Source organism: Panicum virgatum, chromosome 8N (genome assembly GCF_016808335.1).
Source record: "Panicum virgatum strain AP13 chromosome 8N, P.virgatum_v5, whole genome shotgun sequence".
Lineage (NCBI taxonomy): Eukaryota > Viridiplantae > Streptophyta > Magnoliopsida > Poales > Poaceae > Panicum > Panicum virgatum.
In genome coordinates, this window is record NC_053152.1 from 326032 (window position 1) to 339294 (window position 13263).

The window sequence follows — 13263 nt, forward strand, 5'->3', positions numbered from 1 at the left end:
AGCGGCACGGCCACCCGGTCGATCACTCGGGGGTCTCCTTCGGTCTTGTCCACCGAAGCCTGGGTTTCTTACCTGCGGTGCTATCTTACGTAGCTCTGCCACCAAATGGCGCGCCTGGTGAGGGGCGTCTTACCGAGGCCTGGCTGGGGGCGTCCGGTCACGGTCGCTGGCGTAATGGAGTGGTGCACAGAGGCAACCATCATTATGGCGAGGGGAGGCAGCGTCTGTGGACGCCCCCTCCCGTTGTGTCGCGGGGCCCGCATGAGCGGCGCTGTCCCTTGTTAGAGAGGCTTGCTGGCTTGGACCTTGGCGCAAAATAAGGAAAACTAGCGCCTTGGGTTTTGTGAGGAGGCTGCCTTGGCCGGCACTCCTATCATGGAGCGCGCGCGCCCTTGGAGCGCACGTCTCGGGTCACCAGCCTGGCCTTGACTCAGGGCGCTAGGTCGGGGGGCCGCCACGTGTCCGGGAGGTCGGGCTACCGGACCCGTTCGCTTAGCAGTGAAGGCAGCTCCCTGCGCGGCCTAATGGGTCGTCCTGTCCCTGGCCCAATGAGTCTGCTGGGCTTGGTTTTATACAAGTGGGGCCCGTCAGGGACCCCTAGTTTATTCCCCCGTCAGAGGCCCCCGAGCGGTTCTACGATTTTGAAATAATCGTGGAGCCGATGGTCTTGGCTTTGATGGTTCCTGACCGGGGCGTCCCATCCAACTGCCCGCGTTCTCAGCTTTCGTCGTGCGCCAGCTGTGGCATCACGGGGGTAGGCCCGTCTTGATGGCCGACTGACGGGTCGTGGAATTGAGGCCGGTCGTCGCGTCTTTTCGTTGTACCGCGGACGCCTCGTTTTCCCCCGCTCGTGACCGCCTCCCATTGGTGGGTCGTCGGGCGTGCTGGCACCGTTCCATCGGCGTTAATGTGGGGGGTTTGGATAGGTGAGGGCTCTTGGCGCGCCGCGCTCTGGCCGGCCCACTGACCGCTGGGCCGTTGGGGCTTTCGTTGGCCTATAAATAGAGGGGTTGTGGATACATGGTTCCACACAAGTAGACAGATCATGGAGTTCCATTCGCAAGTTCTTTTCCTCACACCCCACACCCGTCCTCCAGATGAGAGTAGGCATGGCTCGTTTTTCTGGTGCTAGAAGAATGCTTGCGAACGGCGGGGGATCCTCCTAAGACACGCACCTGCTATCGTGCTCCTTCCGCTAGTTTCGTGCCGGCATTGAGGAACCGGGGTGCCGTGGGGCGAGATTAGGCGAGCTTGACCACTGGTTCCCTTTCCAAGGGGCGTGGTAAGCGACCATATCTCCCCTGTGGCTCCCTTGGCATTCTCTGGTGCCGGCTCGGGCGAGAGCATCGTGCTGCAAGTCGAAGGTGGCGGTGTCGGACCGCCTAACCTTGCGTCGGCTTCGGAGTCTCCCTGCGTCATGGCCTCCCACATCACCCACCACTGCAATCCTTCTGACGAGGTGGACTCCAGAGGAAGGAGGCGGCCTATGCCCTTGGAGAAGACCGTGTGGGTTCTTTCGGGCACGTTCTCTGCTTCCCGCCCGGGGTAGTCGCTGCCTCTATCCTTTGCAGCTTGGGGGACAAGGCCATAGCTTGAGAAAGCATCCTTGGGGCACTTTCCCACTTTTTTCTTTTGGTTTCCCGCCTCGGGGGAAACCTACGGATTTGATCCATTGTACTTGCGTTTTTCTTGAGTTGGGATCGGACTGTCCCGGCTCGTTGTAATGGCTTTCGGCCAATTGTATGAAATAATCTGATGTGAGAGTAAATTTGTTCTACACGATCAGACTTGGTTTGAATGATACATTGACATGCGTCGTCTTAGGAGGAAGTCGCCTTTTGCGGGTTACGGACTCGAGGGAGAGCTGTTGTTCTTGCTTTTTGCTTCGTTCGCCGTCCTCGGGCTTCGTCGACCCGCGGGGTCAGTTGGTGCCCAAGGAAAGGTCGGGAGCGGTAGGGCTTTGGCAAGTGTGTAGTAAGTGACTGGTCGGTGGGGTCTGGCCCGCCCCTGGCCCGGAGGGGGCGCGCTTTGGGTGTGTTTCGACCCATGCGTCATTCAGAGATCCGCGTCGTGTGGCGGGGCCCACCAGTCCGAACCCCTCGACCTTTCAATATGCGGGGTGGGGGGTTTTGGTCTCTTTATTTACTTGTCCCCGACTCCCCTTCTCCACCACCTTTCAGCGTTCGCCTCCTTTCCTGCTCCTGCTCGTCGCCGTCCCAGATTCCGCCCTCCTTCTTGTTGCTCTGTTCCGTCGTAGCCATGTCGCTGTGGAGGTCGTCCTCTATGACCGAGACCCAGCTTGTGAGGCTGGCCGCGGAGGGGTCGATTCCTCCCAAGGACGTTGTTCACTGGAGGGCACCGCCGCCTGGTGAGGTTAGTCCCCATCCTCGTCCCGACGAGGTGGTAACCTTCCGCATCTTCTACGCGCGTGGGCTCGGCCACCCTACCCACCCCTTTCCTGCTAGGCTTGCTGGACGAGTGGAAGATCGGACTGCATCACCTCAATCCTACCGGGATGCTGCACATTGCGGGCTTCGTGATGGTGTGCGAGGCGTTTCTCGGGATAGATCCTATCCCCATGTGGATCTATTCCGGGAGATGTTCGTTGGCCGTCCGGTCACGCTGAAGCGTGAGGCCGGGGCGTCGCGCTCGGAGGCCGCCATCGCACCTGTGGGCGGCTTTGGCTTGCAGCGGAGGCCTGGAAAGACCTCATACCCCCGGTATACTCCTGTGGACAACAACGGGGGTGGCATGATGAGTGGTTCTACATCCGGAATACCTCCAAGAGAGAGGAGGCGTTCCCGGCGTTTACCAGGAGCGCCCCGGAGAAGCAGGACAGTTGGATCTGGGGGGCTTCCCTGAGGAGGAAGAACACCGTGGGAATGATCGAGGAGGTGTTGCAGGGCTTGGTGTCCCGTGGTTTGGACGGCGCCCGCGTTTTCGCCACCATCTTCCTTTGCCGGGTGCGTGTTCTATCGGCGCGGCGAGGGAAGATGTGGGATTATGAGCGTGATGAGCCACAGGAGGAGTTGCGGGGCCCGGCCGATTCCAGGTGTGACACACTAGGTGTCTGCACAGTAGAACAACATTTATTTTCTGTGCTTCATGTGTGAAATTGCTTGAGTAAGGGTCTATTTTAAAAATATCAGGCCCATTTGTGTAAATATGAATTGATGTAGGGTCATTCTTATAGTTTTATTTGAATAGGATGTGTGATTATTGTTTTGGTGGAGGGTGTATTTGCAAAATTCAGTGCAATCATTACATGGCAGAAAATTTTACTTTTTAGTCTGAATTTGAGGTGAATTTGCATTTGGAAAAGACAAAAGTCCATTAAATTCAAAATCCTACTTATGTTTTTAAAATAACTCTTTAACCTTTGGTCAAATAAATTTTTGCACAACACCAAAGTTGTAGATCTTGAAAAGTTGAACAACTTTCATGTTGGACACTTTTTCATTTGAGCCCTAGTTTAGGAGATATTTTAGTTTTACAGTGGGACCCCTGATCTTTTCGGAATTTACAAAGAAGTCCAGCTTCTTCTTCCTCCTCCCTCCCTTCCTGCTTCCTCTTTCCACCGGCGCAGCGCCGCCCGCCACTCAGGGCCGGCCCCGGTCACCTCCTGCTCTCTGTGGCGCCCACGCGTTGCGCCCCAGGCCTTCACCGCTCTTTTTCCCTCGCGCTGGAGCTCTCCTCCCCGTGCCTCGCGCCCCCACGGCTCCGCCGGTGGCCACCTCGCCGCCGCCGTGGACAGCACGGGATAGAGCCCCGCCGCTCTTTCTTTCGCGCGCATCGGCACCATAAGAACCCCCGCCTGCTAATCCTCTCGCTCTTTCGCCAGTTCCCCGCCCCCAGACCCCAGAACGCCGTCGCCGTCCATCTGCACGCCGGCGAGCTCGACGCTCACTGTCGCCCCGCACCTCCGCAGCCGCTCCGCCCACGCAGACCCCACCATTAGCTTCGCCTCGTCCTCGCGCAACTCGCAGACCTCTCCTCCTCACCCAGAACCCACCAGAGCACCCTCGCCGTCGATCCCGTGCTGCGACCGCCGCTGCTTGCCGTCGACGACCCATCTCCGGTCGCCTCCTCCTCGACCCAAACCCTCTAGAAGGTAGCATGTGATGCCCTGAACCTCCCCAGCCTCTCTACCCTCGCCACCGGCGACCAAAGCCGCCGGATTCGGCTGGTCAAACCCTCCCCCTCGCTCTGACTCCGGCCAAGGGCATATTTAATAGGATTTGAAAACTTCTAGGCACCCCTCTGCAAGTTCTCAGATCTTTTCCTTTTATTTTTAGGCTGAACTTTAAAAATTCCTAGAAATTCATAGAAAAATCTGAAAAATGCAAATCCAAATGTTTTGGAATCCTTGTTACAATAAATACAAGTTTTGTTACATGCACATATTCATTTTTGGTCTGCATTTTAATCCAGGAAAAGAATAGCATAAATAGGCTTTATTTGTTCCAGGGGTTCTACTCAGTAACTGCATGTGATTTTTAGCTTGATTGTGTCTTGCAATATTAATAGTGTCTGGTAAAAATTTTAAGCCTATTTGACATCATTAGCTAGGTCAAAGTTTCAAGATTCCTTGATCTACTAGTTATGCTAATATATTTGTGCTGGTAGAAATATTTGAGTTCTGAGTTTGAAACTTTTTCCTTGCTTACATGTTCCTAAAACCTTACTGTTTCCCAAGTTTTAGAAATTTTCGATCTGTTTGGCTATTTCTTTGATTTAATGTTTATTAAGTAGTCTTTAATTGTGATAAATAGGTTCCTTGCTTAGAAAACTCTAGTACTATTTGTGAAACAATGTTTTGATCACATGTTCTTGTCTGTAAAATTTGAGCATCAGTTCATTTCTATAACAGAAACTAAAAATGAATCTTTTTATATTGTTGTCTGTATTGTTTATTTTCTCAGGATAAATTTTCTGCAGATAAAATCATAAAAAATTTACAGTAGCTAAGCTAGATCTGTTTTGATCTCCTGTAAAAGTTCTAGATTCTGATTTGCTTTGGTTTAATCTTAAGAATTCAATCTTATTCTAGGTGTTGTCTGAGTAAATGAATTGTTCTGAATAATTGGCTGCATGAATTGATATGAAATTTTCAGGATTAATTACTCTGCATACCTTCAGTTTAGAGTAATTTTTTCTGAATTTCTTTCTGTTTGAGTATTGAGTTGTTGATTTATTAGCAAACCATGTTTTATTAGCTATAGGAAACAACTACCACTTGTTTTATGAAGATAGTGTAGTTCTTTTGTGAAGTTGATCATGTTGTTTTGTGGAGTAAGAGATGTTAATTAACTACTCCATAAATGACTGCCCATGTGTTAAGTTTGTTTGCTAATTGTTAGACTGCTGTTTCTTCGCCTCGTGTGTGTGTTTATAATATTGTTCTTGCATTACATATAGATACGACTATTTTAGCGGACGGGACATACGAGTTGATCCCGGAGTCCGAAGAAGGTGATTCGGAAGCCCAAGTGAATGCCGCTATACTGACCGAAGCCCCGGACCAAAGTCCGAAAGAGCCCAAGGCTAATCTAGCTAGTGACTACCGCGAAGGTAAGCCTCGGACATAAACCAGCATTTCAAATTATTACAATTTATCGTTATTACTTACTTGTGCATTTACAGTTCTTAGGATTTGAATTGAAACCCTAGATGCATGATCCTAGGAACCTATGCATTGAACACTAGACCTGAGTTCGAATAATTGCTAAGCTTATAGGACCGGTAAAAGTCGAGTGATTGCCTGTCACTCGCGATTGTTTACTTTCTGCTATCAATATAAGGACGATGGACAGGGTCATGTTTGATATCATGACCTTGGGTGAGACCCCGTCTGTGTTGATAAAATCTGATAAGGTCGCGGTGTGTGGTAGCGGTGGTTAAGTTTTTGAACGTACTAGCCACATGCCGTAAATATGGTACGCGGTAAGCCTAGTAGCCGATCAGACCGGGGAGTAGATATACCTTTCACTCTCTCTTAGAGATAGGTTTTATTTGTGTTTATGTTGCGCAACACCACGGGTGCAGGGAGGAAGTTGGTGCCCTGTAGTCGGGGAGAGTGACCCTATCCACAAGCCGGAATGAAAGGTCAACGGTTGTTTGGGAACGACCTGACGGTGTTCCAAACATGTGTGTTAGGTCTGCCTGGCCAGGTCAACAAATTCGATTCGAATCGTCCGATTCTCACAGTTTGGGACTGCTTGATCCCTTTGCCACATAGAGTAATAAGAGTAACATTATTATAATCAATCTTGATGTTTGATTAAAGTTCTACCATGGTTGATTAGAAGTAATTGCTTACATAGAATGGTTAATCAACTAGAACACTGAAAGCTAAAATTTGAAATTAAGGACCTACTCTTTATTACTTTTCAGCAAAAGAAAAATCAGAGCCTACAAAACCCTGCATAGTCTAGCTAGGTGGACTAAGTATATCCGTTGACGGTTAAGTCTTGCTGAGTATTAGAATACTCAGCCTTGCTGTTGAAACCTTTTTCAGGTATGAGTTTTGAGGATCAAATCGCTAGCTTGACCTATCCCTGCTCTTTGCCTGCTGGCTGGTCCGTAGAGTGGAATCCGTCTTCGGCCGGCAATGACCCTGACGAGTGATACCTTGCTTGGGCTAGCTTAGTACCCTTTTGCGACGTGTTGTAGCCGTCGTGTTTTCTTTCAGCTGCTTAACTCTGAACCTAAACTTATGGCTTGTTTAAGGTTTTACTAAGTTTGGATCTGTAATAAGTACTTTGAAACATGTTGTAATCACTACTATGCATGTGTTGTAAAATATGTATGGTTGTAATATCTCTGGACTCGCCTTCGTGCGGGGTATGCTTGTTCGATCCGAGATCCGGTGGTTGTATCGGGACGTTACCCGATAGACCAAGAATTATTCCGTTTGAAGTGCGTTTGAGCCGGTGTTGCCTTTATGGTGAAGGCCAGCGCACTTGAGCCGAGATAATTCAGGTAGTTCTGCCACAGCTGGTATCAGAGCTACAAGTGTACACCAAAGGTGTTGGAACCTTAAAAATCGATTTTCGTATAAAATTTGACCAACAAGGTATTTCTAAAACTACGTTGGTTTCGTTAAGGGTTATGCATAGAGCGTAAAGCCCTAGGGAAATTATGGGATTTATCAGGTGGCTATCTATGTATGGTTTATTATATCTGACTTCCAGCACTTTACATTTTTGTCAAACCATACTCACAAGCAACCCTTAATTTCTGTAACGACGCATCTACGCTAAGGTAAGAAGGTAAGGATCCTCAGTCAGCTGAGGGAGTCTAACCTTCCCGTCGGTGATGCGAGCCGAACGCAGCCCTCAAGCAATGGCTTACTTGAGGTGCTACCAATATACCAACTATGAATTGACTATATTGGGAGTAAAGTATACTCAGTCAGCTGAGGGAGTCTGACCTTCCCGTCGGCGATGCGAACTGAACGCTGCGCTCAAGCAGTGGCCTACTTGAGCTGCTGCCAATATACCGACCATCGGTCGATTATATTGGGAGTAAAGGAAATTGTGAATACGCTATCTCAGTGGCGTATGTTAACGTTGGCCATACGGCGGAAATTGTATGGCTGCCGCTTCTATAGTGAGCGGTAATGTATGGGAACACTTTTATGAGTGCTGGCATGAAAGGTTCAATGCATATATATATATATATATATATATATATATATATATATATATATATATATATATATATATATATATATATATATATATATATTCTGTCAATCTTCTGCAGGTACACTAACCACGATTCGATAAGTTAAGAACGGTTAGAATTTATTGACTAGATATAATAGGGAGAGACGTATTTATGTTATGCCACCGTACTAACCGCGTAAGCCCAACAATAGTTGGCAATTGTTTACCTTGTGAGGAACGAACATGAAGTGCATGCATAGTTTGATGATGTTTGGTATAAAATTGTTACATGAGTCTTTTTAAGGAATTTCTAGTATGGATCTTCATGGATATGTATTAGTATGCTAAAATCATAAGTTGAGTTTAAACTTGATATTAGGAGCATGTTTGTTGAAACATTTAGATTTCCTTGGATAAAAAGATGGATTTAAGTCATGCCTTTATCCTTAGCCCCATCTTGATGTTCTAATGATCTTTTCGTTTCAAAGAATATCTAATGATGAACTTGTACCAATTATGGTTTGTTTACCTCCTGAGTTTGTGAAACAGTATAATCTTTTGAATCAGAATCACATCTTTTCTGCAATCTTCTTAAAAAGCTTTATTTGAGAAGTCTTGAGATAAGCATATAACTCACATTTGAATCCTTTTTGACTCAGATGGCGGATTGTCACAATGTCTTTTGGGATGAGGATGGATGTGCTCATACTGATTGCCTATACTGGGAGGGTTTTCCGAGGATTTTGTGGGATACACTCCGTATTTTCCACTACCCACACCCACCTCGGTACAAGGGACGACAGTTTTCTGAGGATGGAGTTCAGAAGAGCAGATTCACCATGACCATTCCTTAGCACCCCACCTTGGCTTGGCCGCCTATTGAGATTGAGGTGGTTGGATATCGTCTTGTGGACGCTTTTGAGATAGCAGCTCTCAAAGCTATCACTACCTTCTGTGAGCATCATCCCGATGAAGTAGCCACTTATCCTATTGGCTTGTTTCCGGTAGTCAGTGCTAGCAACGCAGAGTGGCTCTTCAGGACCACCCACTTTGGACACTTAGTTGGAGATGTAGCTGAGGAGACTATCCAGGCGGTTATCAGGTATATGAATGCCCAGTCCCACTATCAGATCCTTCAGCAGAGGCACATGGATCAGGTGATGGACTTGGCCCAGACTTTTCAGTGAGGTCTTAGTTTGAGAGACACTCAGATTCAGGGGCTTAATGAGGCAGTTGCTAGGAGAGATAACGCCATTGCATAGTTTGAGCTTCAGGTTCTGGAGCATAGTGCTGAGATAGTGCAGCGCAACACGGTGATTGGTTTTCTTCAGGAGCAGGTTCACGAGCTCCAAATGGATCTGGATGATGCTATGGCTCATATTGGTATGCTCCATGAGCAACCAATGCCTCCAGTTGTCCCAGCCGAGCTTGCAGCAGAAGAAGAAGAAGAACCAGAGGAGATTGATGGAGTTTCAGAGATAGATTCCGAGCACGCGCCTGCTGAGCCTAACCCTCAGCCGGGCGACTCTTCCTCCGGCAGTGCTTCCTCTGTGGGCAACCTCGACGACTTCTAGGCATCTTAGGATAGTCCTAGATAGCATGTGATCTTCCTTGTTGTAGTATATATAAATAAGGAAGGAGATGTTGTAAAATAGGCCTAGGAAGGAGTACCACTCGTTGTAGCATATGTGGTGAGAAAGTGTGATGCTAGGTTTGTACTATAAAGACTACCTTGGATGTAATATAAATAATGACTACCAGTTTGGAAATCAAGACTTTTCTGCTTACCGAAGTGAGAGAGTACGAAGTTATCTAACAGCTGACCAATTTTAAGCTGGTTGGTTGAGCAAATGTGTATTATGCAAATTGTGTTACCTCGCACTTTATTAAATTCTGCTGATTTTGTTTGGCTGTCCAATGTATGATCATTGCACATACCATTGATTTTGGAAGCAAGAATAATGTATCTAATGGATGTCTCCCATAATTACGGATGGTTGGTCATACCCGTGGATCGCCTGAAGGTTTCGGCCGTGAAACTGGCAGTGGATCTCAGTAGCCACCGCCACCACCGCCGAATCTGGCCGAGCTAATGGCCATGCAAACCGAATTACTTCGTCAGCTGGTGCAAGGGCAGCAGAATCCGCCACGCCAGCAGCATGGAGGACGTGATGCACAACCAGCGGGTTACCAGGAATTCTTTGGTACCCAACCTCCGCTGTTCAGCTGGACTGATGAACCTTTAGACGCCGATGCTTGGCTCCATACTATTGAGTCCAAATTTGCCTTGCTAGTAGTACCTTGTGCTGATGCGAACAAGGCTCATTTCGCCGCCCAGCAGCTTCGTGGCACCACTCGTATTTGGTGGGATCACTATTGTGCTATGCAGCCTGCTGGACATGTTATTTCTTGGGAGGAGTTCCGGAATGCTTTTCGGACACATCATATCCCCGAGGGACTGATTGAGAGGAAGTTGAATGAATTTTTGGCTTTGAATCAAGGAACCCGCACTGTTCTTCAGTATGCACAGGCTTTCAATCATTTGTGCCAGTACGCGAGCCATCATGCGGATACTGACACCAAGAAGTGTGACCGTTTTCGTCGTGGCCTTAACACCAAGCTCAAGGAACGCCTGAACCTTGTTCAGCCAAATACTTATAATGAGCTGGTCAATATGGCCATTACTCAAGAAGATTATATCGCCGCGCACCGCGCCGAGAAGAAGCGAAAGGCACCAACAGGACCCTCGAGTGTTCAGCCACCGAGGTATCGTCTGGTGCAGAATACTCCACCAAAACCTCCACAAAGAAATGCCCCAACGGGCAGATTTGTTTTTTGGCCGCCTCAGCAACAGGGAGGATTCATACCTTCAGTCTTTCAGCAGCCACAGCAGTTTGGCCCAAGGCCAAATGCCCCACAGTTCAATCGTGGGAACGACGACAATCGATGCTTTAATTGCGGCAGTACTTCCCATTTCGCCAAGAATTGCCCGCAACCCAAGAAATCTTATCCATGACAGAACTCCAATCAGAACAACAAGGGCAAGGGCAAGAAGCAAAAGATGCAAGTCCGACAGGGGTGAGTTAATTTCACTACTCTTGCAGAGCTTCCTGAAGGAGCACCAGTCATGTCGGGTACTTTCTCTATCCACAATAAACCCACAGTCATATTATTTGATTCTGGTGCAACTCATAGTTTTATAAGTGCCAAATTTGGAGCAAGGGTAGGATTGGATTTTTGTCATACCAAGAAATCTTGCATGATAGCAACCCCTAGTGGGAAGATAGCTTCCAATCAAATCATTAGACACGTGCCAATTAAGTTGGGTAGCAAATTGATAAAGACAGATTTGATCTTGTTGAACTTAGAAGGCATAGATGTTATTTTGGGCATGGATTGGATGACTGGACATAAAGTACTATTAGATATCTCTTCCCGAGCTATTGAGATAGATTCACCTAATCAAGGAGCCACCATACTCTATCTGCCACAACGAGAGTGCTTCAACTCTTGTGCTTATGCCATAAAAGAAATTAAAATTGAAGATATTCCTATTGTGTGTGAGTATGCGGATGTATTTTCAGATGATTTGCCTGGAATGCCCCCTGATAGAGATATCGAATTCGTTATCGAGCTTCAACCCGGTACCGCCCCTATTTCTAAGAGGTCGTACCGTATGCCTCCAAATGAGTTAGCAGAATTGAAAATCCAACTTCAAGACCTTCTTGAAAAGGGTTTTATACGTTCGAGTGCTTCACCATGGGGATGTCCAGCCCTGTTTGTGAAGAAGAAGGACAATAGTTTGAGTCTATGTGTTGACTATCGACCACTCAATGCGGTTACTATTAAAAACAAGTATCCTCTTCCCCGCATTGATATCCTGTTTGATCAGTTAGCTGGACCCAAGATTTTTTCTAAAATCGATCTTCGTTCTGGCTACCATCAGATAAAGATCAAGCCCTGTGATATTCCGAAAACAGCTTTCTCGACCAGATATGGACTCTATGAGTATCTGGTTATGTCTTTTGGTCTTACTAATGCCCCGGCATATTTTATGTACCTGATGAATTCAGTCTTCATGCCGGAGCTTGATAAATTCATCGTGGTGTTCATCGATGACATTTTGATCTACTCCAAGAATGAAGAAGATCATGCGCAGCATTTACGTATCGTTCTTCAGCGATTACGAGATCATCACCTTTATGCCAAATTCTCCAAATGTGAATTTTGGCTAGATAATGTAAAATTTTTAGGTCATACTATCTCCAGTAAAGGTATATCAGTTGATCCAACTAAAGTGCAAGAAGTGATGGATTGGGAACCTCCTACTTCAGTCCATCAGATTCGCAGTTTTCTCAGTTTAGCTGAATACTATCATCGATTCATTCCTGATTTCTCCAGAATAGCCAAGCCTATGACGGAATTATTAAAGAAATGAGTGAAATTTGTTTGGGATGATAAATGTGAAGAAGCCTTTCAAACTCTCAAAGCGCGACTGACTACTGCTCCAGTGTTGGCTACACCAAAGAGTACCAAATCTTTTGATGTCTATTGTGATGCTTCTGGTACGGGACTTGGTTGTGTACTTATGCAAGACAACCGGGTGATCGCTTATGCATCAAGAGCTCTCCGGAATCATGAAAAAAACTATCCAACACATGATCTGGAATTAGCAGTTGTCATACATGCTCTTAAGCTCTGGAGACATCATCTTATGGGAACCCATTGTAACATTTACACTAACCATAAGAGTCACAAGTATATCTTCACCCAAGCTGATCTCAACATGAGACAGAGACGTTGGCTAGAATTGATAAAGGATTATGATCTAGAAGTGCACTATCATCCAGGAAAGACTAATATGGTTGCGGATGCACTCAGCCACAAGTCACAATGTCATTGTCTATCTGTAGAGCCATTCAATGAAACTCTATGCCAGAAAATAATGAAACTAAACCTAGAAATGGTACCTCAAGGAAGTCTGAACCATATAGCTGTCGAGCCTACACTTCATGATAGCATCATCATGGCACAATTACATGATGAAGGTATCAAAATTATCAAGGAAAAGCTATCCCAGGGAGAAGCAAAGTACAAATGTTTCCGTGTGGATCATAAAGGAGTTCTATGGTTTGAATTTCGTCTTGTTGTACCCAAGAACCACCAGCTTAGAAAACAAATCCTTGACGAGGGACATCTATCGAAGTTTTCTATTCATCCCGGTAGTACCAAGATGTACCAGGATCTTAAACAAAATTTTTGGTGGACTCGAATGAAAAGAGAGATCGCCAAATATGTTTCTGAGTGTGATGTCTGTCAAAGAGTTAAGGCTAGTCACTTGAAAGTAGCCGGTACACTCCAACCTTTACCCATTCCATCCTGGAAATGGGAGGACATCAGTATGGATTTTATCGTTGGCTTACCCAACACTTCTCAGAAGCATGATTCTGTTTGGGTAATCATTGATAGACTCACCAAGAACGCTCATTTTATTCCTGTACATACAACTTATTTTGCAAAGAGATATGCAGAGATCTATCTCGACCAGATTGTCCGTTTGCATGAAGTTCCAAAGACGATCATTTCTGATTGT